Source organism: Leopardus geoffroyi, chromosome B3, assembly GCF_018350155.1.
Source record: "Leopardus geoffroyi isolate Oge1 chromosome B3, O.geoffroyi_Oge1_pat1.0, whole genome shotgun sequence".
Taxonomy (NCBI): Eukaryota; Metazoa; Chordata; class Mammalia; order Carnivora; family Felidae; genus Leopardus; species Leopardus geoffroyi.
The window spans coordinates 129641675-129667278 of NC_059337.1; the positions used below are offsets into that span (position 1 = coordinate 129641675).

At 40.2% G+C, this 25604-nt stretch overlaps 1 protein-coding gene and 1 long non-coding RNA gene across 3 annotated transcripts in view; one reads left to right on the forward strand and one right to left on the reverse strand.

Moving 5' to 3' along the window:
• Nucleotides 1-9040, reverse strand: part of LOC123584174 — a 29611-nt gene extending 20571 nt beyond the window's left edge. The window contains exons 1-2 of the long non-coding RNA XR_006705212.1: nt 8954-9040; nt 8111-8123 (exon numbers count right to left, since the gene is read on the reverse strand). This is a non-coding gene — a long non-coding RNA (uncharacterized LOC123584174). The remainder of the gene's footprint in view (nt 1-8110; nt 8124-8953) is intronic.
• FLRT2 (fibronectin leucine rich transmembrane protein 2) overlaps nt 1-25604 on the forward strand; it is a 103213-nt gene that overhangs the window by 22467 nt on the left and 55142 nt on the right. The gene's annotated exons all lie outside the window — the stretch shown is intronic.

The following is a 25604-nucleotide window of genomic DNA, read 5'->3' on the forward strand; positions in this document are numbered from 1 at the left end:
TGGGGCTTTGTACTGACTGTATGGAGCTTGCTTGGGATTCTCTCTCTCTCTCCCTCTTTCTGCCCCTCCCCACTCACATGCACAGCTGCACTCTAAATCAATCAATCAATCAATAAACAAACATTAAAAAAACTAACAGAAAATTAAAAAAAAAAAGAATTGGATTATTTGGAAAAGTTAGGAAATGGGGTCAGAGAGACAGAAGCTTAAGAAACACCCCAGCAAGTCACTGGTAGGGATAACCTCCAAGAATTTCTTTTTCTGTGTGCAGTAGCTCTTACCCTTCCCGAAGGGATGGTTATTGGGAATGGATAAAAATGTGAAATGTTTGTTTTTTTCATGTTGTTCCATCATTTAACTCTGTAGAGCCCAAGTGACAGCAGCAGTGGTTCCGGTGTCACCTCCACTGGTCTTGTTTAATGGGAATGGATGGGAGGGGCAGTTCCCTGTGGTCACGGGCATATCCAAGAATGACCCCACATAGAGGGAACCTCAGGTACAGTGTGGTCGTTCATTGTTGGAATTAGGTGGGCCTGAGTTTGAATCCCAGCTCTACTATTAACTAACTGTGAACTTTGGACAAAGTATACATTTTATCCAAGTCTCTTCTGTAAACTGCACACATTAATAATTTTTTAGAGTTATTATTAAATGATGGAAGAGATGAAAAGTATCATACATAATGGGATCTTAGTATATTGCTGTTAGTTTTATGTGTTGGGCTAATCACCACTGTATCCTAAGATGGATGGATAGATGCATGGGATGGATGAATATGTAGAGAGGTTCTTCCCTGAAATGTCTAAAAGATTCATTTTAGTTAAGATCGCGGTGGGCCTTACTGGTATACCTGAAGATTTAATTTAATTGTTGCTGGAGGGAAATTATGATATGAAGTGAGAAACTTGAATACGGGACTCATTCTTCATAATCCTTTTCATTTTTGTAACTCAAGTTTCTTTTATTCCTTAAATTAAGCTTTCATTTTGGTTTTGCTTTCTGGTCTCCTGCAGTAGGTAGGGCGTATGTAATTATCCCTTTCTCAGAGAATCCCGAAGAGAAAAATGAAATGCTGAAGGGCATGTCCCTGTGTTTTTTGTACTTATAGTCATCCTATCAACAGTTGATGCCGTGGATTGAATTGGATGGGCAGTGTGAGATACCCAGAAAATCGTTCAGTTGGTGGGCAGAAGGTCTGAGTTTTAGTTCTGTCCCTAAAAAAATCTTTGATGTCTGTCAGATTGCTCAACCTTCTTGGACCTCAGTTTCTTCATCTGTTCTCCACTGGCAAGTTCCAGTAATTGTGTAATTATCGGAATCTGGGGAGCTAGCATTAGAGATTCAGAGCTTGGCTCTGGATTTTGTCTGCTTGGGCTTGTAGCTGCCTTCCCTACTTCACAGATTTGGCACCTTGGCAAGGTACGTAACCCAAATAAGCCTTACTTTTCTCATCAGTGCAGTGGCAAGAGCCTTTAAATCAAAACCTCCTTAAAGAGTTGCCTTAGGATGAAACGAGGTCATACGTGGAGAGTGTTTAGCATAGTACCTGGTGCAGTTATGTGCTCTATAAATATTAACAAGTTTTCCAGCATGGCTTATTAAAAAAAAATGATATGGTAAGTTTCTCTGATGTTTTGAAAGAGCAGCAGACGTTAATGTGTCCCCTCATTATGCACCCAGCAGCTTAGGTCATGCCCTTCAAAGCTACCAAGGGCAGATGATCACAGAAGAACATCTCACAGGCTTCTTCAAAGAGAGATAGAGTCCCTCTAGCTCCCTCTAGGAGCTCAGTAAATGCTTGACAATGCTAATGCTGATGATTGTCAGAGCATGGAGTTTCCTGGTGCAGACAGGTAAGACACGGGACCTTTTGGCTTAAGGCAGGATTTGGAAGGCTGATTATGGAACCTTTGGTGTGAGGGAGCTATTCCAGTAATCCTTCCAGAAAGAGGCCTAAACTGCTGTAACTAACAAGTCAGGTCTCTCTTGTATCTGACGTTTCTGCCATGCATTAAGTCTCTGGAAATTTACCAGCCTCACCTCCCAGATCTAGTTTCAGAAGACTGCAGAGGTAATGGCATTTTTTGATGCCAGGTTCAAGATGTGATTCTCACGTTTATTTTTAACTATGGGAGTTTTGCAAATTAAAGACTTTCAGGCTCAACACACACCGCAAATAAGGCTGAGAATACTTAGACAGCAGCCACCTTCCACCTGTTGGCTCTTTTCTTTTGCTTCAAGTAAGGTCGTACGAGTGTCTGTCTTAGTCATTGTTATGAAATGCACACCCACTCTCCTTCGCAGCCTTCAGACAGAGGGAAAGGATGCAGTGGATAATGTGGTATAAAAGTTTATTGGCCAAGAAACATGCGATCAGGACAGAATGTGATGATCAAATTTTCTTAGAATGCAAACAGAGTATTTAGTAGTGGCCAACTTTTAAATGCTTGCCCCCAATATTCCACATGCCCCCCCCCCCTCTCTTTTTCTTTCTCCTTCTCTCGGTGATACCACTGGGATCATGTATGGGTTCTTTTTCCTTGTTGAACTCCTTGGAACGACAGCTGTCTACGTCATATTTTATCCCCAGTTCCAGCACTGATCAGGTAAAAAAGTTAGCGATTCAACACATATTTGTGGAAAGAAAAGAAGGAATCAGAGGAGGAGAGAAGGAAGGATAAAGAGGGGGGAGAAAGGGGAAGATTTCAAGTTCCCTCCAACAGGCGATCATAAATAATTTTGTTGGTGGTGGTGTTTCTGCACTGTGATTTTGGAAAATGACAGAGCCTTTTTGTCTTATTGAAGAAATAGCATAACAAATGACTTCTGGAGTACAGTGAAACTCAGCTCTGTGTGCTTGACACAGTTATCCAAATTACTGTACAAACAATAGATTCAGCTTTATGTTCATTAGCTTATAGGATAAGGCATATACTTTTTAACATGAGTTTGAAGTTTAAATTGGAAAGAAAATCTCATCTAGGGCAGAAAGTCAAGCTTCACTTCTCTTTCCATTCTCAGGTAGAAGAAAGGGGAACACATTTTATTTTATTTTTCAAAGCACTTAACTTATTTATTAAAGGACTTCATTATGCTCTGCAAGACACTACATATATGTAAGTTTAAAAAGGATGCATGACTGGGCCAGCAATCAGCAACTATTTATAAAAGTCCCAAATACCAGAAAGTTCCAAGTACCAGTTTAGTGGTCTTGAGGGATTAATAAACTGTTATCTACAAAAAAATTTAGAAAAAAATTACTGCAGAAGACAAGCATTTGTCAGTGAGTGGTCACAGGCTGCAAATACTCTTTCTACAGAATGGAAGTATTATGTGCTTCATTCCCTGAAATATTAGTGGAGCTAAGAAACACAGTGCAGGTGGGGCGCCTGGGTGGCTCAGTCGGTTGAGCGTCTGACTTCGGCTCAGGTCATGATCTCGTAGCTTGTGAGTTCGAGCCCCACATCAGATTCTGTGCTGACAGCTCAGAGCCTGGAGCCTGGAGCCTCTTCCGGGATTCTGTGTCTCCTTCTCTCTCTGCCCCTCCCCCGCTCATGCTCTGTCTCTCTCTCTCTCTCTCTCTCTGTCAAAAATAAATAAATATTAAAAAAAAAGTATAAAAAAGAAAAGAAATACAGTCCAGGAGGCACCTGAGTGGCTCAGTTGGTTAAAGGTCCGACTCTTGGTTTAGGCTCAGGCCATGATCTCATGGTTTGTGGGTTCAAGCCCCATGTCATGAGTATGCAGCCGCTTGGGATTCTCTCTCTCTCTCTCTCTCTCTCTCTCTCTCTGCCCCTCCCCTGCCCGTGTGTTCTCTCTCTCTCTCTCTTTCTCAAAATAAATAAACTTAACAATAAAAAAAAAAAAAAAAAGAAATACGGTCCAGGATGTACAACATGTTCATTTTTTTTTTTTTTTTCGAAGCTGGCCAGTGGCATACATATAACTCTAGGTCCTATCAGACCACATCTTTGCCACTTGAATGCTTATTTTGATGCTCCACCCCCCCCCCCCTTAACTGAAAGCTGACATTCCAATTAAAGCTGACAATGACTTCAACCCACTTAGTAGAGCTGAGAATCCCTCCCTCTCACATTGGGATATTTCTTCTTGATCCATTGTTTGTAAAATTTAATTCATTGACTTTGACCAAAGTAGTTAGCATTGTCAATAGGAGTGTGGTGTTACCGAATGTTGGCGTTATGTTTTTGTAGCCATTTCTTTCTGAATGTAAAAACAGAGAGCTGCTGCTGTGAATTTCAATAAATTTGGCCTGGTTAGAACAGAACGGTATCACGACAGGATGCTGGTAAGGTGATCCTAAGGTTCTTTTCCCCTAAAGGCGGCTTGCTGAATGAGAGTCAGAGATGGCACTCTGTCATGAGCCAGCCTCACACGCCCTCACCCCCTGGGTATACATCACACCCCGCAGAAGGCACTGATATGAATTAAAGACCTATGACATCATCTAATAATGCCTGCCTAATGGAGAGAGGTATCATTCTGGTAATGTAATTTTGGTCCTTAGACACTTGCAAGTTAGAAATTTGATATCATTCTTCATGCAAAAGCTGTCTTTATTGAAAGGTAGAGATAGGAAATTCACAGGTGGCAAGGTACTGAAGGCTTTTCACATCGAATTTTACAGTCGATTCAGATCCTGATATAAGGGGCTGAAGGAGGCTGGAAGCCCTCATAATCTTGCTGTGTCTTCAGAGAGGAACTAGTCACTGTGTCAGAATATGCCCAGATTCCTGGAAGATTATGCACAGATCGGCCATGGAAGTATTTCTCCTCTATGTAAAAATCTTAAAATGAATCTGGCAATGAGAAAAGAAAATGGGAGGAAAACCAAATAGTGAAAACTAGAAAACAAATAACTGTTATAACTTTTAGTGATTAGAGGAAGAAAATGAGCATTAAAATGTATACATGTTTCTATTTTCTAGCAGTGAGATGGTAATACAGTATGGGTAGAAGGGATGTAAGTAAGAAATTTGCTGTGAAGTTGATCAATTCAGTCTTATGAATGTAGATATTTTATACTTTTAAGATCTTAAGATGGTTTTAACTGGGATATCCAGATAATTCTCTTAAAATTAAATCAAAGCATGAGTACCAGGCTGTGCAGTCTGGACATTTAAAATGTCTTGAAAGTTTGGTATTCTAGAGATAATTATATAAATGTTATCTGCAATATTTACCAGTTTGAGAGAATGCCCACTGGGCTGTTGAAAATTAAGCACATGGGAGTATGTGCAGGGCACCGTCATCTCATTGGTAGGAGCTTTATTTAAGATATTCACCTTACCTTTTGACAAGTTCTATCCTGCATCCCAACACCCAGTGGGACTTTATTTATAAAACACAAAACAAAACAAAACAAAACAACAACAACAAAAACAAAAACAGGTGATAACATTCATTTGGGAAAACGTTTTAACTTGGAAAATGGAATTGTAGCCTGAGCTTGGCCTGAGAACCACACATTCCTTGGAAGGAACCTAGTTTCAACCCAGTGATTCTGCACACACTTTTCCCTGCAGGGGTACAGCTGTACCTGGAAAGAGTTGTAGAAAATGGGTAAGCTGGTCCTAGAGCCAGACTCCTTGGGTTCAGATCCCATCTCTTCCTTGGTGCTCAGTTGCTCTAGACAAGTTATCGTGTCTCTGCACCTGAGTTTTCTTATCTACAGCACAGAGATAATATCTACCTTATAAAGTTGTTGAGAAGATTTAATGAGTTGATGGTGCAATCTGCTCAGAACCAGCATGGCAGGTAGTCTGTGCACGTCATGTATTAGCTATTTCTATTAACTATAAAGAGTGCTTTTCTAGCATAATTTCTGTCCCGTTTGTCATCAACTAGTAAACGACTTTGTGAACGTTCCTTGCTTTCTGAGTGATAAACCTAAAAAAACATAGGCCCCGTTACTCAACTGGAAGCTAAAGTCATGACTAATTTATAGTGTTCTCTTTTAAAGCTTTTTTTTAAAATTAGATAGCTACATTACTAGTTTGCAGATACCTTGAGACCAGAGTGCATATCATATTCGTTTTGTAAAACCTCCACGGCTCCTAACCAAGTGTTGAATGAAGTGATGAACAAATCTGCTTGAACTGCTTTTTCCCTACATTTATAGTGTGAATATTAAAGTTTGTGAATGGAATACCCAGATTTTTTCGAAAGGAGACAGACCACGTGAGGTACCCACACAGGCCCAGAGATTATAAAAACAAAAGCAAACAAAAAAAGACACTTCTCACAACTGCTTTTTGTTAAGGATCATGTCATATTAGAAAGAAAATGGCAATTGCACCGATAGTTAATCTGCGACCCTTTTTAGGATGTAAAGCAGGTAACGGGCATCTCTAAAAAGTGTTTCTTATGATGTTCTAAGCATAGGTCATAAGAATAAGGAAACCTCTGTGTGGTCTGTTTGCTCTTGGAATACTTACGTCCTGCTCACGTATGTGTTTTCATCTGGGTTATGAAATTGTCATTTGGTAAACAAAACCAGAGGCAGAGGGCTCTCATTTGCCCCCAGAGTTTTGGTCTGCTTTACCAGGGGATTTGCGTTTCTACCCTACAACATTTATCCTTGCTTCAACATTAATTTAAAAAAAAACAAGTAAATGAAAACAAACCGAGAAAACAACGTGGATAGGTTGTGGGGGGGGGGGGGGAGAATCAGAGTCACAGGGAGGTGCTTAGCTGATTTTAATGAGAAGCAAAGCAATGGCCAATGTTCCTGGATAAATGTCAATATGCATTATTAAGTGAAACAGTGGTAAAATATAGACTGTCAGAAGCATTTTTCTTCTGGAGACATGGGGAGAATTGAAATGCACTTTCAAAGGAGACGTCTCTTTCAGTGTTTCTTCAATCATTTTCTGTTTGAAGCTTTAATTACAGTGCTTCTCGCTACCTAATGCTTTCAGTTTAAAATCACATCGCAGAGGAGAGGGGAAGACACAGTTGTTCAGACGAACAGCAGCCGTAACATCAGCATCGAGACGTTTATTCACCGGGGTCTTCCCCCTATGTGATTCCTTCAGAGATCAACTTTTTGTTTTGGGAATGCTTTTGTATCATGCGTGTAGGACACAATGTGTCTTTAGAGTAATTGCTATGATATTGCTATTGCCAGAGCAGATAATAACTTCCAGGAAATAACGTTTCCCGAAATAAAGGAGCTGGCTAGCTCCATGGTCTTCTCCAGGTTTGGCAGTGTGGGTGGCTAGTGGCTTCCGAAGAGTTTAGTATCCTAATCAAAGAAACCTGTATTTAAAATATAGTCCTAGATCTAGATATGGAACATATAAGCATATACATACGTATAGATCTATATCTCTACACATGTATGCATGTGTATATACATACACTTATAACTGTCATCGTTACTCATGCTGAAGAATTTGTTACTCAGCCTAGTCGATACATACTCTTTGAACACATACTCAGCTTAGGGGTGCCGAGGGGCAGAAGACTGAGCCTCTGTCTCTCAAATTCCTCGTGGCCTGGGGGTGGAAAGATACGTGAGGAAATATTGTGGTGGTTAGCAGGGTGTATGCAGTGGCTTGACAGCCAAGTAAAAATGAGCCTCATTTCCCCTGTGGGATCCTGAGAAGGCTCCAGAAGGAAGTGACCTTTGCACTGGTCTTTGAGGAAGGAATTAGCTAAGTAGATAAGCAGTGAAAGGTCTATCAGGAGCAGTAGGTGATCAATTTGGGGCTAAATGGACATCAAAATGAGTATGAATTCTTTTGTTACCAAATAGTTTAGATGTTCTCTGAATGCGTTGTTCTCACTGTCCAGAGGGAAGGGAGTCACGGAGCCAAACCACAGTTGCTTGTAGTAAGGACTGTATGTGATAGGCGATATGTGTATATATACATGTATATGGGATACATAAGGCCCTTTATAAAGCTCGTTTATATTTTATTTCATTTTTAACTCGTAGCAGTTCAGCAAGATAGATGAGTAGGATCATTATTTTTTCAGGTAAGGAAAGGGAGGCTTTCCAGAAATGGTGTCCCTTGCAAAAGGTCACATGGTTCAGTTTCCCTCCGGCGACGTTCCTGGACTCACCCCGGAACCGAGTCTGCACTGCCCTTCCCATCCTGAGGGTGGATGGTGGGTTCTGGGTTAGATTCCAGGGTTCCAGTACCCAGGATCCCCCACGTCAACAGCATTTAGTCGGTGGCTTTCCTTAATCATTAGTCACTGATGATGCACAAGTAGTTAGCGGTAGTCAGTGCACCTGCTTGGTCACTGTGACTTCATGTGAAATTGGCAAGACTTTTTATCTGTTTCAGGAAGCCCATAGGATTTGAGCAAAAATGTTGACTTTGTCACAGTTCTGCCAGGTCGGCTTCCCTTCTCCTGCCAGGAACTCAAACAAATCTCTTACTGCTGTAGGCTCATTTCCGTACTTCAAAGTATTTCTGCCAGACAGACCTTGCCTGTTCTACCTCTGACTCTTCAGGGATGGGTAGGTTTGTTTGTTTGTTGGCTTGTTTGTTTGTTTGTTTATAAATTATTACTTATTTACTACCTGGGAGGCGTATACCCATCTGGGAGGAGCAGTTTTGATTTTCCTCATTTGTACAGGGGCGACAGTGTGACCATATAACTAATTGAAACTGGGTCCAGAATCAGGAAGTAATGAGCAGAAAAATCCCTTAACCTATAAAAATTAGAAGTGATGTCATACAGCAAAGGACCGCCTCCTCCTACAGACAGTCTTCCCATGTAGCATCCATTCTATGCAACAAGGAATTTGTAACGGCTAAAAAAGAAAATGTTGCTCATAAGCAGAAAGTTGAAAGATGCTATATGTACCAATGTGACTAGGCTGCTTGATTTTGGATTCTGCGATGCTTGTGAGAAATAAAAAAAAAAAAAAAAAATGAAGAGGATGTGAGGGCGATCCGGCTACGACATCTGTCACCCATTGATCGCCAGGGTTGATTCGGCTGATCTGGCTGGCTAGGTGGGTGTCCCCTTCCTCCCTCACCGCTCCATTTGCGTCCCTCCCAAAGCTGCGCGCTCGGTCGAAGAGGACGACCTTCCCCGATAGAGGAGGACCATTCTTCGGTCAAGGGTATACGAGTAGCTGCGCTCCCCTGCTAGAACCTCCAAACAAGCTCTCAAGGTCCATTTGTAGGAGAACGTAGGGTAGTCAAGCTTCCAAGACTCCAGACACATCCAAATGAGGCGCCGCATGTGGCAGTCTGCCTTTCTTTAAAAAAAAAAAAAAATGAAGAGTATTCTTTTCTTTTTTCCCTACAATTAAGATCTTTTTGACTAAGAAAAAAATGCAGAAGAGCAATTACTCCGTTACTTTAATTACTCTCCTAATTATAACGATAACCTTGTCACATTATCATAATTCCCCAAACAGAAAATGCAGGCTCCAAATTGCACCAATATTTGTTAATTTTACCTTGTTAACGGCTCACTGTCAGTGCGCGGAGCACTAAAAATGTTCCCATTACCTTTCAGCAGCAGGGTATCTATTTTCTTCTCTCTCTCTTTCTCTCTCTGTCTCTCTTTTTTGCTTCTGAAAATGACGTTGCATGCTATAGAACATGTTTGTGTTCCGCCACCCCATGGTACGAACACAACTTTTAAACACCTCCTCGCAGCTTCCGAAACTATCTGCGGAGCAGTCTGTCGTTGTCCCCTGGCTGCTTGATGGTGACAGAGAGCTGGGCACGTATCTGGAGAAGGGAGATCCCAGCCTGGGCGGGGGGCGGGGGGGGGGGGGAGGGGGAAGGAGCTATTTATCAAGGTATCTTACAGTCTCAGTTTATGTTGCTGTAAAATGCTACCCTGAATGTTCTGTGAGATTATATCTGCTAGAAATTTGTCAGCCATCGTCAACATACGTAAGGAATAAGGACATGCGTTCTTCCAGCCAACTTAAGATAGTCTGCATTTCTTTGCCCTCATTTTCAAAGACACTGACAACCAGGGACACTTGCTTGATGGTGCCATCTGTTAGATTGTGAACTGTGCAGCGTGAGTGCTGGGATTCTACTAGAACGCTCCCAGAACCCTGGCAGGTAGACATCAAGGCATCCTAATGCATGAGTCTTGCCCACGTGCAAATCCTCCCTCCATTGTTACAGCAGATGATATTGCTGACATCCGATCAAGTCGCAGAATGACTGTTTGGTTTATAATGAAAATGTAAGGGTGAGACAAAATAGAATCATACCAGAAGCCTTTCCAAGTGGAACGGTAAATCTCCCTTATTTTAAGATGTGGGATAATGTAGCCCTGAGAATCATTAGTTCTTTAGACAGTCCGGGCCTTTGGTTAAATTAAGAAATCGGTTTGGTCATTATTATGATTGCCTTTGCATTTTCTTGTTGTCCTCCTTTAGTGCCCTGAAACTTCCAGAGCTCCCCATCCTGACTTCTATGGGACATTTTACTCACCGTATTTTTTTTTTTCTGTCCTCAAGCTCCTACCGATAAAACTAGTCTCAAGATGAGCTGGAAACTCATTCTGACCACAGTGAATATAACTGCCATCAGTGCTAAAGGTTACTTTTTTGAACGTATTTACATTTTTGCTTTTGTTTCCCTTGCCTCCGGAGACATGTCTAGTAAGAAGTTGCTGCATTTTCAAACTGTGAGTAAAGCCTTGGGCTAAATGCAAGCAGTTTCTGAAATGGAATGTTTGGCAGCCCTGGGACAACTAATGGGGAAGAGTGTTCATGGGAGGAAGGGTTCCATTTTCTTCTGGAAGTTCACTATACACCTGGTTGGCTTCTGAATAACCCATCTGACTCACTCAGGTTTTCAAAAGAATATTTTGTGTCACATAGACTTAGACACTTCTCAAATTCAAGCCCAAAGTAATTGGAATGTTATATTAAAAAAAAAGTTAAGTTTTTCCATGATTCCTGTATTTGGCAGGGAGGATGTCTGGCAGCGTGTACTGAGAAGACCAAATTTGAGTGCAGTCTCTATCACCCCTTGGGTTTGAGGACCTAATGCAGGTTGTTTGATTTTCTAGAAGTGCAGTCCCCAGCTCTGTTAACTGAGGTTCATAACAGCCACTCATAGACTTGTTCTGAAGATCACGTGAGATGGTATAATGTAGCGGAGAGAGGGGGAGAGTAGATAGGCGTGAAACACAGGTACCTATAGCTGGTTCCAGCTTGACCCACTGCTCTAGTCTTTTCTTTTTTAATCTAGATACATGATCTCTAATTTGTTTCATGTCATGAAGACGATGATGCTCAATGGGCATCAGTTATTTTCCTGTTCTTTAGAGCATTCTTCAGGTAACAGCAATTCACTAACAGGAGAAAATGCCATCACATGATTGCATCATATTCTTCAAAATGAAGTCTATTGATGGTTGAACGGTATAAACAACAAGGAACATAATTGGTCAGAATGACCCAGGGGAAACAACCCAATGAAATTAAACAGAGGAAATTTTATACTGTGAGGAAAAATCAATGGGTTGTAACAGAACCCTGAGTGAGGAGACAAAGCTCTTGAATCCCAGACACCTAGAGGCAATTGAAAAGCCTAGAGCCTGGGGCTCTTGTTTTACTTTTCCAAGAGTGTTATAACACTGTTCAATATAAAGATACATCATAAATCAATATACTTTAAATCTATATTTTCTTACATAAAATCAGACGCGCAGAAGCATCTAAAGCACATGCACTCCTTAAAAGGAAAGAGACACGTCATTTTTTGAGAATTACAGTTTTGTAGACTCTGTGCTGCCCTACGGAATTCAATCACTACAGAAGTCTGATAAAGATGAATTGTCATGGTTATGCCCAAATAACATCCCAGCAGTTACTTCTGTCACCAGGGCCACACAACCAGGAAGTGATGACACTGGGATGGCTCCAGTTTCATCTGACTCCAAAGTGTATGCTATTTAAACAAATACACTGAATGACCCCCACCCCCCAGCTGCCGCCTTTTGTGACTGACTTGGTTCAGATCTTCTGTAATATCCAGACCTCAGTACTTAACATGACTTTAGAAAAGAAACACAAAAACAAAGAGGACTTCTCTCGCAAAACAACGTGAAATGTCAAACATCCTAGGTGGAGAGTATGGATGTGTCTGGTATTTGTAAGTAACTTACTAGATGACTCTTGACTCTAAATCTCAGTGAAGATACTGGAGTTGAAAAGGAGATGGGTTGACACATGTAAGAATCTTAGCATAAAACAGCCCTCAAAACAAAGTAGTGCAACATGTGGCACTTGAATAGACATCCAGAAGTCAGGGCTTCTTCCAGAAGAGGATCTTTATCAAAGCAAGTAAAGGATAGGCGGGAGGGTCTGCTGTTCAGTGGATCTGTTTTCAATATTTACATGGCAGAAAACCAAAGTGACACATGGCTACACCTACTCTTCTCTGCCCATACATGGAGAATATTGTAGCCAACTGGCATTTTTTCCCCCATGTCTCACTCATTGAATAGATTTGGCCAATGACTATGCATAACTTGAGTTGGATGGATAGGTTTAGAAACTTCATTGAATTTTTTACAGTCTTACAGTGAGTAGCAATTTGGAAATGTTAAAAGTAACACTGGTTTCCCTCATTTAATACAAATGGGTTATCTTTGAAAAATAGAAGATAATCAAAAATGGAACCAACAATATCCATCACTAACAACCTGAACTAGAAACATATTTAGGTAATGAAAAGCCTAAATCGTCACATCTCCACTGGGTCAACCAAGACCACTCCAAATGCATTCATGGAGGATCTATGTGAAGATATTTTGTCTTTGGCAAAAAGAGCTGATTTTCTGAGTGTGCCATTGGACTCACAGATAATACAGAAATAAAGTATTTGGAAGTAAGGTTCTGTCACTTTTGTATGTATTTTGTAGACCGTAGAAAACCATTTTCTGTGTCTTTTGTAGACATAGGTAACATTATTACAGAAAAATATGACTCTGCCTATCATGATTGAAACAAAGGATATGTAATTTAATATAATGGCTCTTAAACCCTTCAGCTCTGCATCATCCTGCAGACCCGCTTCTTCATCTGTATGGTGAGGATTATAATAGTGCTGATTTCAAAGGACTTGTTTTTTTGTAGTGATCAGATGTGAGACTGTATCTAAAAGTGATTTGTAAGTTGAAGAGTACTATTCATGTGCGAGTCCTAGTGGTGATTATTATTCTGATTCTACCGGATAGTTCATGCATTAAGCCATGTTTCATGTGACCTGTCTTGTCATAAGAGGTTTGTATAGTAATACCCAATTTAAACCTATTTCCTTTGGTTCACTAATTTACTGTCTCATATTTCCTGTGTAACTGTGAGTTATTTCGCATATGTAATCCTGGCCTTGCCAAAAAGCAAACAATTAATTTTATAATTCAATCAAGCCTTGAAGATTTTCAAGTATTGCTTCCTCAATATTAAGGAGAATTTTCAAACTCCTGAATTGATGGAGTTCCACCTAATTTATATAATATTAAAAGGAAAGCTGTTGAATCTATACTGGTCATTTCATAGTAAGAAAGAGATAGGAAATTCATCATGCGATCACTGGTTTTATCTTGTGTCTGCCCTCCCGTTTCTATGACAGCAAGAAAAGAGTAGTAGAGTTACGAACTATACCGATTGTAGAAACAGAATTGATAGGATACTATATACAAAAGTCAAGGTACAAAGCCATAGAAATCCTAGAGTTTTTTGTTTGTTTGTTTGTTTGTTTGTTTTTAAAAACTCTACCCCCAACATGGGGCTCAAACTCACTATCCCAATAAAAAATGGCACGATCCGGGCTCTGGGCTGATGGCTCAGAGCCTGGAGCCTGTTTCCGATTCTGTGTCTCCCTCTCTCTCTGCCCCTCCCCCGTTCATGCTCTGTCTCTCTCTGTCCCCAAAATAAATAAACGTTGAAAACAAATTAAAAAAAAAAATGGCACGATCTACTGACTGAGCCAGACAGGTGTCACTCTAGAGTTTTATTGTTTTTTTTTAATTTGTTTATGTTTGTTTATTTTTGAGAGAGAGAGAGAGAGAGACAGAATGTGAGTGGGGGAGGGGCAGAGAGAGAGAGGGAGACACAGAATCCAAAGCAGGCTTAGAGTTTTATTTTAAATGAGTCTTACGTGTCTGTCATTTCTATTCCTTTAAAGGATCTTAGGAAAATGTGAATGAAATATCTTACATTAAGAATTTCCTTTTTGGTTTGTTTCTGGGTTTTATTTTTTTGGGGGGGTAGGCAGGATAAGGATAATGACAATCTTCCTGGTCCAAATGACATGCAGTCTGGGGTGTCATATATTTTTTTTGCATAGGAAGAGTGATATTAATATCTTCGGTATGTATGGAGTCATAAAAATAGCTTTTGTCATGATATCTCTTGTGTGCTGTTACTTTTCTCATAAGAAATCTGTCACATTCATTTTAAGTTACGATGTGGATATGAGACAACTAGATACTGTAGTTGTTTTAATGGGCTGGGTGTAAAAATGATGACGTTTATGGAGCTATCCAGAGTATTTTGTAGCATCTGGAACCCCACTAGTTTTTTAATCTTATTAGTAGGAATATTACCAGCTCTCCAGTACCTGCATGACTAATGGCCAAGTTTATTTATTTTTCTAAATGTTCAAATATTTGAGGAACCAAATCCATGGGGCTTTATTAAGAGGTATATGCTTGAGAGTTCCTGTGGTCAGGTTATTGGTTTCAAAATACAGGTTGTTAGCTTTCAAAAGAGTTGCTATTTTAGGTTGTCATGCTTAAAAGACACTTGGAAATGGCATAAAAAAGACTCCTACATTGAAAGAACTGTTGCAAGTCATGAGGGAAAATGTGCTTGACATCACACTGATGTATGCGTACCTATTGAATTCATGGGTCCTTGGGAAGGTTTAGAACCTGTAATGGAATTTATTACAAAATGCCAACCAACAGGCCAGATCTTAGGGGGAAAAAAGTCACTGCTTGTGGAGTGCTTTTAATAGAGGATAAGAATAAGCAAAATGCACCAATTTTTATAAGATTGTCCCCAACCTCCAACCATTAGAATAAGAAAAATGGGTCTTGGCCCTCTGGCAAATCTAGGCCACGCTGACAGGTGACCTAGTGGAGGAAAACCGCAAAAGGAGAGACATTTACAAATGCTACTATGCCAGTAGTTTTCTGATGAATTATCCTGATTATTCATACAATGGGGACTGGAGGACAAGGTATGGTCTAACTGGATAGATTCTCTTTCATATTGGCACTTGCCTAATTCTCTCTGGTTGAAGGCCTTAAAGAGAGCACATGAGCCAACAATAGTTTCTAGATGTGTTAACGTGGGGGAAAGTTCAGTGTTGTGGACTGAAGTACCATGGTGAGCCACGCGTTCATGGGTCAGGGCAGATGGTATTCACTGGATGATAGCTGGGTCTAATTGTAGAAATTTACAAGGGAAACTTTCATTGAGAGATCAAAGTAACAGATTATTATTGCATTCAAGACTGGAATCAGACTTTGCCCTCTAAGAATAAAATGGCTTTGTCAAGGAATCCAGGTTATCATCTTGATTTTTTCAACCTGTAAGATAACACTTGGTAAATTTTCAAGGCTAATCCTAAAGGAGCCATTCTTACCATTCAAAGAGTATGTGTGTGCGTGTGTGTGTGTGTGTGCACGTGCTTAAGAAGGATGGGAATCTCGGCTTCTATTTAGGTGACAGCATTTTGGAAAATGCAGTGTTTGGTATTACTCAGTAGTTGATCCAAATACTTTTGGTAGAATACACAGGATTTATATTCCTGGCCTAGTTGAAGGGAAAGAAAATGTCATCTGGTGGCTGAAAAATAATCTCATTGTTGGGTCCTATCAAATATTTGGCATGAATAAAAAGAAACATATCCCTCCCCGGTATCAGCTTCTAAGGAATGAAGCAAGTATAACTCCTTTTCAGTTTGGTCATTTGTGAATTAGTCATGATGAAGAAAACAGTCTGTTTCTGCCAGATGAACGGTAGTACAGTGGAAAACTTTCAAACAGTATAATATTTGTGTTGTGACTAAAAAGTAATGAAAATAGTTTCCACCGGTTACACAGAATTTCTTGTGATTCAACCAGAGTTGGAGGAAGGACACATCGATTGGAACATATTTAAATGAAAAATGTGATGAGACCTGTGCTCAGGAGTCTTTTTTCTTTCTTCTCCCAAGGCAGCTGGGCCAGGAAAGATGTGTGCGCTAACACAGCCCTAAATTGGGAGCAGGACTGTGGATTCGAGCTTTACAGAAGTGGTTAGAACCATCCGGCTCAGCTGCCACATTGACATGTCCACGCAGAACTCTTTAGGCACCCGGGCACTGTTGTGAACACAGTATTCCCAATATTAGCTTGGTGCCTGCACATAATAGAAACTCCAAAAGTATTTAGAACCTCTAAGCTTCCTTCCAGACTTTTCCCATTAGTCCAAATGGCGCTTTCTAGGAAAACGGGGACTGTCTTTATACATTGTGTGTGCTTGCCCTATTGCTATATTGTATGGATTAAGAGCGTGAATTCTGGAGCCAGATAGTCTGGACTCAGACCTCAACTCTGCCATTTTCTTACGTAGGAGACTGGACAAGTTCCTTTACCACTCTGCCTCAGTCTCTTGGGTACAACGCACATAATTATATATGTACTCCTGTTGTGAGGTTGTAAGGATTGAATGAGTTAATGTCTGCACAGGGCCTAGAATGGAGCCTAGAACAGAGTAAATAACTTGATAAGTGAATTTTACTTTCCTGTAGAGATCAGAGGAATGTTTATCTTGCTTAACTTCTATGAAGAATATGGGTTACCCTGCTCCCAGCAGGTGAGTCATAGAAGGCTTGTACAGAGCCACTAAGTGAGGAGTCTTACGACTTATTTCAAAATTACCCCTGTTCTCCTTGTGGTTGGTCTCTTGAGAATTTGGCTTCTTTCTTGTTTCATAATGGGACAAATGAAGAGGAGATAGTAAAAGCAGAACCATGTTGAGTTGGGGGAAGGAAGTGCCAGGGTAAGAACACGGACCTTTGAGGTAAGACACATGGCTTTGTTCTAGTTCTGTCGTAGGCCAGTCACTCAGTTTCTCACTCAGTAGGAGTGTCTCTGCCCTGCTTGGGCAATCAAAAGAATTATTGTAAGAATGAACACTGAAATTAAAAGATGATTGAAAAACCTTAATGACCATATGTGAGGCACTAATACACCAAGAAAATGGTCATTGCTAGGTATATCTCCAAACGAATTTAACTTTCTTTGTGTTATATAATGTAAAGGGGGATTTTCCTTAAGAAACGTGCTCGTATTCGGGAAGCTTGGAGCATGTCTGGACCAGAGGGGTACCAAAATGGTGATTGAGCATCACCGTCGGTTAACCAGCTGTTGGTTTCGTTTTGTTTTCTTTTGTTGTTTGTTTTTTGGGTTTTTTTTTGTTTTGTTTTGGTTTGGTTTTTGTCTTTTCTTTATTTCCATGAACCTCATCTGGGAACCAGGTGTCCCAATCCTGCCTCCCGTACCTCGCCATAATGAGGACACCTCACTGTGGAACCCCACCTTGCCTACTCTCTCCTCCTATTCTTGGGATCCTTACCTTTCTCTTGTCAGTTACAAATCTTTTGAAACTCAGTTTCCTGATCTGTAAAATGGTGCAGGCTTTACTGACTTCGGAGGTTAATGGACATGGTGTGTATATGCCTGGCATATATTAGCCACGTCTCTCTGCCTCTTATTCTCTTAAAGATTTGTAGGTCAGTCTCTCTTTTATCTCAGAAATTCCAACTATCATACTAACTGATCAGTTAACCCTTTCATGATAAATAGTTAACATTTAAATATTTTTTAGCATTTATTCATTTTTGAGAGAGAGAGAGAGAGAGAGACAGAGTGTGAGAAAGGGAGGGCCAGAGAGAGAGGGAGACAGAGAATCTGAAGTAGGTTCCAGGCTCCAAGCTGTCAGCACAGAGCCTGATGCGGGGCTTGAACACATGGAAAGCGAGAGATCATGACCCGACCTGAAGTCGGACACTTAGCTGACTGAGCCACCCAGGCGCCCCAATAGTTAACATTTTAACAGTAGTTTCCTGGAAACTACACTCCTTCCCTGAAAAAGAAGGACTGAATGATGATGGACTTTTGGGGCACTGTAGCAAAGTAGTGAAGACTCTTTGGGGCAAAAAGAGGGCACTTTAGCCTCTACTGGTGATTACCATTTTGCTTTTGAGCACTTCTTTAGGATTTCTAGAAAGAAAAGAACCCTGTCTGCTCAAAGCAGCTCTGTCATTGCCACAGATTCTTGGCAGCTGACCATGTATTGTTAAGGCTACCAGTGTCGATAACAGGTTTCCTTCTTCCAGTCTGGGATGGAGTAAAGGGGAAATTTGAGCTCCTCTGGTTCCCTGGGCTGACCAGAACATGATAGCAGGCTCCAAATGGGAGTGTGGAACCCAGTGTGGAGTTCTCTGGGCTGGGACCATGGAACCAGGGCAGGGCAAGGACGGTTTGGGCAAGAGATCATTTCTTGCACCAAACACCACACTGGGATGCATTCAACTTGGCCCGTAGGGATGAACATTAGAGACAAGGGAACATTAGGAGCCAGGACCCTGTGAGTCCTTTAGAGTTCTAATAAAAGTCTGCAGACACTCACAGTAAGAAATGTATTTTAAGGATTTCAGACGAGGCTTATTTTGTCCCCAAGCCCTCTGGTTACCATGGCTTGTTTTGTTTTTTTTATCAGAGCTACTGAAAAATACATTTATCTTGCTAAACACTGATGAGCCAATGGCAGAATACCAATCCTGAAGTAATGGTATTAAAGCATTCTCTTTCGGTGCTTTTGGAGGGGTTTTACATTAGCAATAAAAATGATCACAAATGCTGCCATTACCAAGATGTTTTCTCCTAAAAGTTTTGGTCGGTTCAATTTTGGGATCATGCTCATTAAATGTGACAGTGAATCTTAGCGGCTTTTATAAGATGTTGGTATGTCCATTTCATCTGCCACAGTATTCTCTAAGCAGGCTTTCTCCGAATGGGCTTATCATATTTCAACGTAAGAAAAACATCCAAGAACAGAAACTGACAAGCTGCCTTTACACAAAATAGCACTCTTTGTCTCTACCATCCCCCTTCTCTGGCTTCTGGTATTGACAGCCATCACCCAAGAGGGGGAAGTTGCCACTTGGACATGTAAATTAGACCTTGGCTCCTTTAAAGATGTTCTCTTGTTCTTTTGCCAAGTTTGCATTGACCATTAAAGGTGAAAGCCCTTGGTTTTCATGGGTTTCAAGTTTCAACTCTAGATTAGAATCTATGTGAGGATATTCTAAATAACTCAGTAGATATGAAAATTGAACGTACAATAATTCAACTCCTTTTTTTTTTGTTTTAGGCATTAGGATTCATAGTTGTACTTTCTTACCTCAACCTGACCACAGTATTGGAAGCAGCTAAATGAATTCACATTTAGAGGTCAATTATTTTTTAAAACACTGCATAGATGGGCTTTAACTTGTACACTTAATGAAGGACCAAAGAGTGGAGTGTATGGTTTTAATGAATTCTTTCTGTTTGTGTTTTCCCTTAAATTCTCATTATTTCTTTGAGAACAACTCTGGTAACTTAATATATCCCGTTTTACTTCTTTTTTTTTCTTCAGTACACTCTATACTGAATTAAGAGTCTAGATTTTAAAGCATTGTTTCCTCAAGTGTGTGAGACCTGTCTCTAGAGAAAGTGTCCGTTTAGGTTTCTCGGTGGTGTTGTCTTTATGTGGTTGTGAGACAGTAATGGGGCCTGGTGACATTCCTAAGGATTTGGAACCCAGAGATTTTCTTCATCTGTTTTGCTCAAGCTTGAGTGGTTTAAAAGGATATACTTTATTTCAGTATGGGACGCTATCTGCTAATGTTTTTCTCCAAAAGAGCACATCATTTTAAGAGTCTACCATGGTGTTGACTTAGGGTTGGCCATAACGTTTTTATATTTGGATCTGCTGTAATATTTTTTAATATTCTAAAATCTCTTTAAGTGGAAATTATCACACTCTTGTGTATCAGTTTCAGAAACGTTAGCAAACTAGAAACATAAAGAATGTTATGGGATAGGGAGAATATTACATTATTAGGTGAGCAGAGAGTGCATATTGTGACATTTTCATTTAATGGTGCCTAACTGGCAGTTTAAGAGTATAATCCAATGGGTGGGCTGGTTAATGTGGGTATAACAAAGGAAAATAGTTTGTCTAAACTCTGAGCTCTTCCCTTCCACTGACATGTCCAAAGCCTGTCTAAAGATTGATGCCAAAGAAGGGAATCAAAGATAACCATTATTTGTCTGGTACTTCCGTAACTTTCTTACTATGGTGGAATGGGACGTGAGTAATAAGATAGTGGAGTAGCAAGGTGGGCTGAGGCAAGTCCACTGAGACAGAACTATAGTGGGACTCTCCTTCTCTGACTCTGCATTTCACGTCTGAAGAATACAGTTAGCACCTTCTTTCCTTATCAAATGTGTCTTGATTGGGCTTGCCAAAGCTGTTAATGGCCCCTGTTTCCCATGGTATAAACCATTTGTCAAGAGACACCATTGTTTTATAGTCAGTGAAATGAAAATGTGTGTGTGTGTGTGTGTGTGTGTGTGTGTGTGTGTGTGTTGGGGAGGGAGGCATTAGTGCCAACTTACTAAGATTATATATACTCTACAATCAATCTTGTCTAAGCAACCCCAGACATTTTTGGGTGGCATCTTGAAAATGATCTCTGTTATTATCTGATGGTGGTATGGTAGTGAGCCAAACAATAAAATCTTGAGAACCATGGGCCTAAATAGCCATGGTCATAGGGTGCCTGGGTGGCTCAGTCGATTAAGCGCCTGACCTTGGTTTTGGCTCAGGTCATGATCTAATGGTTCTTGAATTCGAGCCCAGCATGGAGCTTTGCACTGACAGTGTGGGGTCTGCTTGGGATTCTCTCTCTCCCTCTCCCTGCCCCTCCCCTGCTTGCACTGTGTCTCTTTCAAAAATAAATAGCAATAGCAATGGTTCATCTTTTGTGCCAAGCATTCAGTGCTATAATGACATGGGTAATGTACTATCTTTCTAGAAGTCATCACTGGGCCCTGTGTTTTCTCATTTTTGCAGCTTTACTTGTATCAGAAACCTAGGATTTTCTCTTCTCTGCTTATCTAAGTCCCACGTCGCTTCAGAGTGAATCTCAAGTGGCTTATCTTCATGATGAATTCCTGGGATTTCTTCAACTCATGGTGGTTCCCTTTTCCTTGGAGCTCATCGGTGTTATCAGTTATACAACTTCTCTCATAATTCATCAGCTATCCATCAACTGCCATTTTTACTTTTATGTTGCCCTTTTGTTGTAGTTATTTTGCTGTTATTTTCATTAACTTCTCAAGCAGGTACAGTTATCTCCTTAACCAAGACATCGAGAGCAGGGCAATATGTCTTAGAATTTTTTGTATTATCATCATTAATTAATCAGGTCCAATATTCATGACAGGGGTTATCCAAGCATGTATTGGCTAATTGATTATAAGACAATTATATGCAGACAGTAAGTAGGCCTTGATATTCTTTTCCTGCTCATTTGCCCTCCACTTAGCTAGGTACAGAGTTAGTTCAAAACTAAGAACAGTAAAACCTTGGATTGTGAGTAACTTGTTCTGGGAATATTCCGCAAGATGAGCAAACATTTCTAATAAATTTTAACTTGATAAATGAGCAATGTCTTGCAATATGAGTAGTACAGGATGCCAAACATCACATGATCACAACTGAGCCAATGTTTTTTCTCTCTCTCTCACTGCGGGATTGTGGTTGATTGTCTTCCACACTTGGATGCTCGGTCTCAGGCCACAGTGTTTGGCAGAAACCAGTGACTTTTCAGAACATGGGAAGGTGCCCCCAACTGGCACGAGTGTACTTTATGTCACTTCAAAGTACCTATGGACAGTCCTTTGCTTTTCCATTCAAGAGTAAGCTTAGGAATGCTTAGCTTCATTCTAGGTCAGGCTACCTGCAGATATAGACCCTCTCCTCTGCTGCCTTATTGCCAGTTACATTAAATACAGTACTTGACAAGTTGATTAATACTGTACTGTAGTCAACATCCATGCCAGTGTATAAAGTGACCCCCATGCAGAAAAAGATTCCATTGAGCCAATAGATAGCAATAATTCCACTAGTGATAGTGAAAGTCGTCCTACACAATAACACTCCTCTCTTGTCACGCTCACACCAGCCATGAAGGCTTTCAAAGATAAATGCAGATTAATTTGTTGATTTTTCTTTATATTTTGTATTTTCTTTATTATTTTGTACTATACTGCAGTATTGTAATTATTTTTATATGAATATTTTTGGGTTGTGGAACGAATCATCTGAGTTTCCATTATTTCTTTTGGGGAAATTCGCTTTGATATACAAGTGCTTTGGATTACAAGCGTGTTTCCAGAATGAATTATGCTTGCAAAGCTTTTACTGTACTAGCAAATACATGGCGACCCAATGGGCCCAGAGGAACACACGCTGTTGCTTCTCATTCTTACCATTTAGTGAGCCGTGTGGCCTTCCATGTGGTAGGTACTTCACACATACTGATTTATTTCATCCTCATGGTAGTTTTTGTAGTTACATGCTGGTATTTACATTTTGCCAATGACTAAGGGGCTCAGAGGGTTTGAATAACCTGCCCCAGATCTCATGGACAGTCAAGGTAGAACTTGGATTTAAACGGAGGTCTGAGCAACTCTCAAGAGACTCTTTATCGCTACTTTCCACTCTACTGAAGTTCTAATAATTATAGACCATGCTTCAGTTTTAACTCTCCAGTTCTTGGCCACTCTTACAACTGATTAGACATACTTTCTATGTTAAAATCTTCTCATGGTTGAGCCATGCCTTTGGACATTTGAAGTTCATAGTTAGCAACCTAGAATTGTCAGATATTGTCCATGGAAGGCAAATTCTCATCGATTTTAAATGGAGGGCTAAATTGTAAATGGAGGAGTTATATTAAATGGTTAGAATATCACAGAGAAAAAAGTCTGCTGATAGCAAGAGAAGGAAACACTTTCTCCTTCATCATTTCTACCACAGATACAATATACACGCATGCACGCATGCATGCACACACACACACACACACACACACACACACACACACACCCCATATCCTTGGAAGCAAAAAGTAATTGAGTTTTATATTCAGTAAAGTGCAATTAGATTTTCCTTTACTCACTTTTAATGCTATGTTAACATTTACCGATACAATGAAGAAACAGCTTACATCTGTTGAGATAATTCCTGATTCAAATGTGGATTTCTTTATGCTATATTGTGATTGGACACTTACTTTGTAGCTAAGGAGTTTACACATTAGCTAAGGATAGAAAAATGTCTCAGCTCCTTCTGTTGGGTGTGCCAACTCCTTCAGCTGTTCAAGCCAGGATGTAAGGAAGAATTGTTTAGAAATGACAGCATGGGGTGAGTTCTGGCATTAGGTGTCAGAGATGCTATTCTCGGTCGTGATTCTGGATTGCGAATTTTGAGTGAGTGATTTTTCCCTCAGCATCTTCCTCTGAGTAGTGAAGAAGTGGTCCATGATAATATTTCATTAACCAGTATTTGGGTATTACATGATCTCCTTTGGACATTCTCACATTAACACTTAAGATTTCAGACATCTGACCCCCCTCTAAAGGCTTAATGGAGTGATTTGAGCCATCAGAGAAATCAAACTTATTGTGTCTTCCTCATTTCCTTTTATTAGTCTGGGTTAAAACAGTCTTTCTCAAATATGTGTGTATCCAGACTCTCCCACAAGCAGGCAAACACAGTGCTGTTTGTCCCATAGGGGAAATAATCTGTAAGGGAGTCTCAGGAGTCAGCATTTTCGAAGGCCTTCTTAGGAAATCACAAAGCACGGTAATGATTTGCACCACTCACCGGTTCAAAAATAGTTCATTCAAAATTAGCTCATGACTGATCATAAGCCTAATAGATTCGATACATAAAAATACAGCCTGCCCAATTAAATTCAAAGTTTTGATAAACAGTGAATGTATATGTATAAATATATGCATATATATAATTGCATACATGTGTCCTATGCTCTGTTTGTATCTTATTTTATTTTACCTGGCAGCCTTTCATGTGACAGAAATCTAACACTTGGGTGTTTCACAAGTGTTAATACTAGGAAGTCATAAAGGATCCTGACACAAAAAGGCTATGTGGAGACTTTGGTACTGTCCGTTAACTTGTATCTTGATCCTTTTGAGAGCATTATATTAGAAAGAAATTTGAAGATGCCTTTTTTATCTTTTATTCCTTTCTTTGCCTTTATGCTGCATTTTGCCATTGTTGAATTCACTCTTATTTCTTAAATAAATTGGGGTTTTTTTTTTTTTAGAGATCAGGGGAATTTAGCCACATGGCTCCTATTAAGCCATCACTTCATGTGGAAATTTGTTCCAGTGCTTCTCATGTGGCTACCAACCACCTTCTCCCTAAATCACGGAGCTCTATTTTGATGTGAGGCTTATGAGGAACCTAAGAGTTCCCTGTTGAATAATTTGTTGTCTTCCTAAATAGTTATTCTTCCAAATGGAATATTTTCCTCTGTCATTGAGTTGCATCTCTTTAGTCTCTTTTGGAAAAAAAAAATTTACCCAGGACATGCTGTTTACGATAGGCAACAAAGGCATTGGCCATCATTCGAGAGGAGACCGTGTCATTGCCAACACCACTAGGATTCATTTAGGTTGAAATTGATTTCTGGGTACCGCCCACCCTTATTATAGACTGACTCAGCGGGAAAGGCCTGTAGTCATTGGGTAAGCAAATATTTTCATTTTGGTTTTTATTTAATAAATTATCGGGCGTGGTTTTCCATGCACTTAATGGACACACTTGTCTTGCGAAGATGACAAATACTCGCACAGAGTCTGTACTAGGTGGTTGTGATTACCAAGGAAATAGTTCAGCTGCTTGGACCCAACCGGATTATCACCCTGAAGGTTGTTTATTCCCAAGCGTTGCTCCTGAGCTTTTCCCATGTCACTGAGATCTCGAAACCTGAACCCAAATCATCCCCCCCAAGTCCTTGTGTGTGAAAAGGGCCCGATGTTATACTGCAGGTAAATATTGAATGTGTATATCTGATACTTCCAGATGCCTTTGAATGGAGTGTAGGTGGGTGGGACAACGGACTTTGTGACCTGCAACCCTATTTCTCATTTTCTGGGGCTGTTGATAATTTGATTAGGTCTTACATAAATATTTCTTCAAACTCAAAAAATACCTATCAGTACCCCTGTCTCCCCCTCAAAACATTGTTTTAGAATGGATTAAGGGGTCCTGCAGCTCAAGGAAGAAAAGATGAATGCCTCCAAATTGACTCACTTTTTTTTTTTTTTAAAGTTAGGTTGGAACTAGAGAAATGAGATAGTTCTCTGCTTTGGGACAGGCACATCGGCCTCCCCAGTGGCACTCTCATGCAAAGGGCAGCTAACAGTAGTAATGAGAGAGGAGCAGTTTGGATTCCCAAGTCCCCCAACCAACATTGCTTACAGCAAGTGTT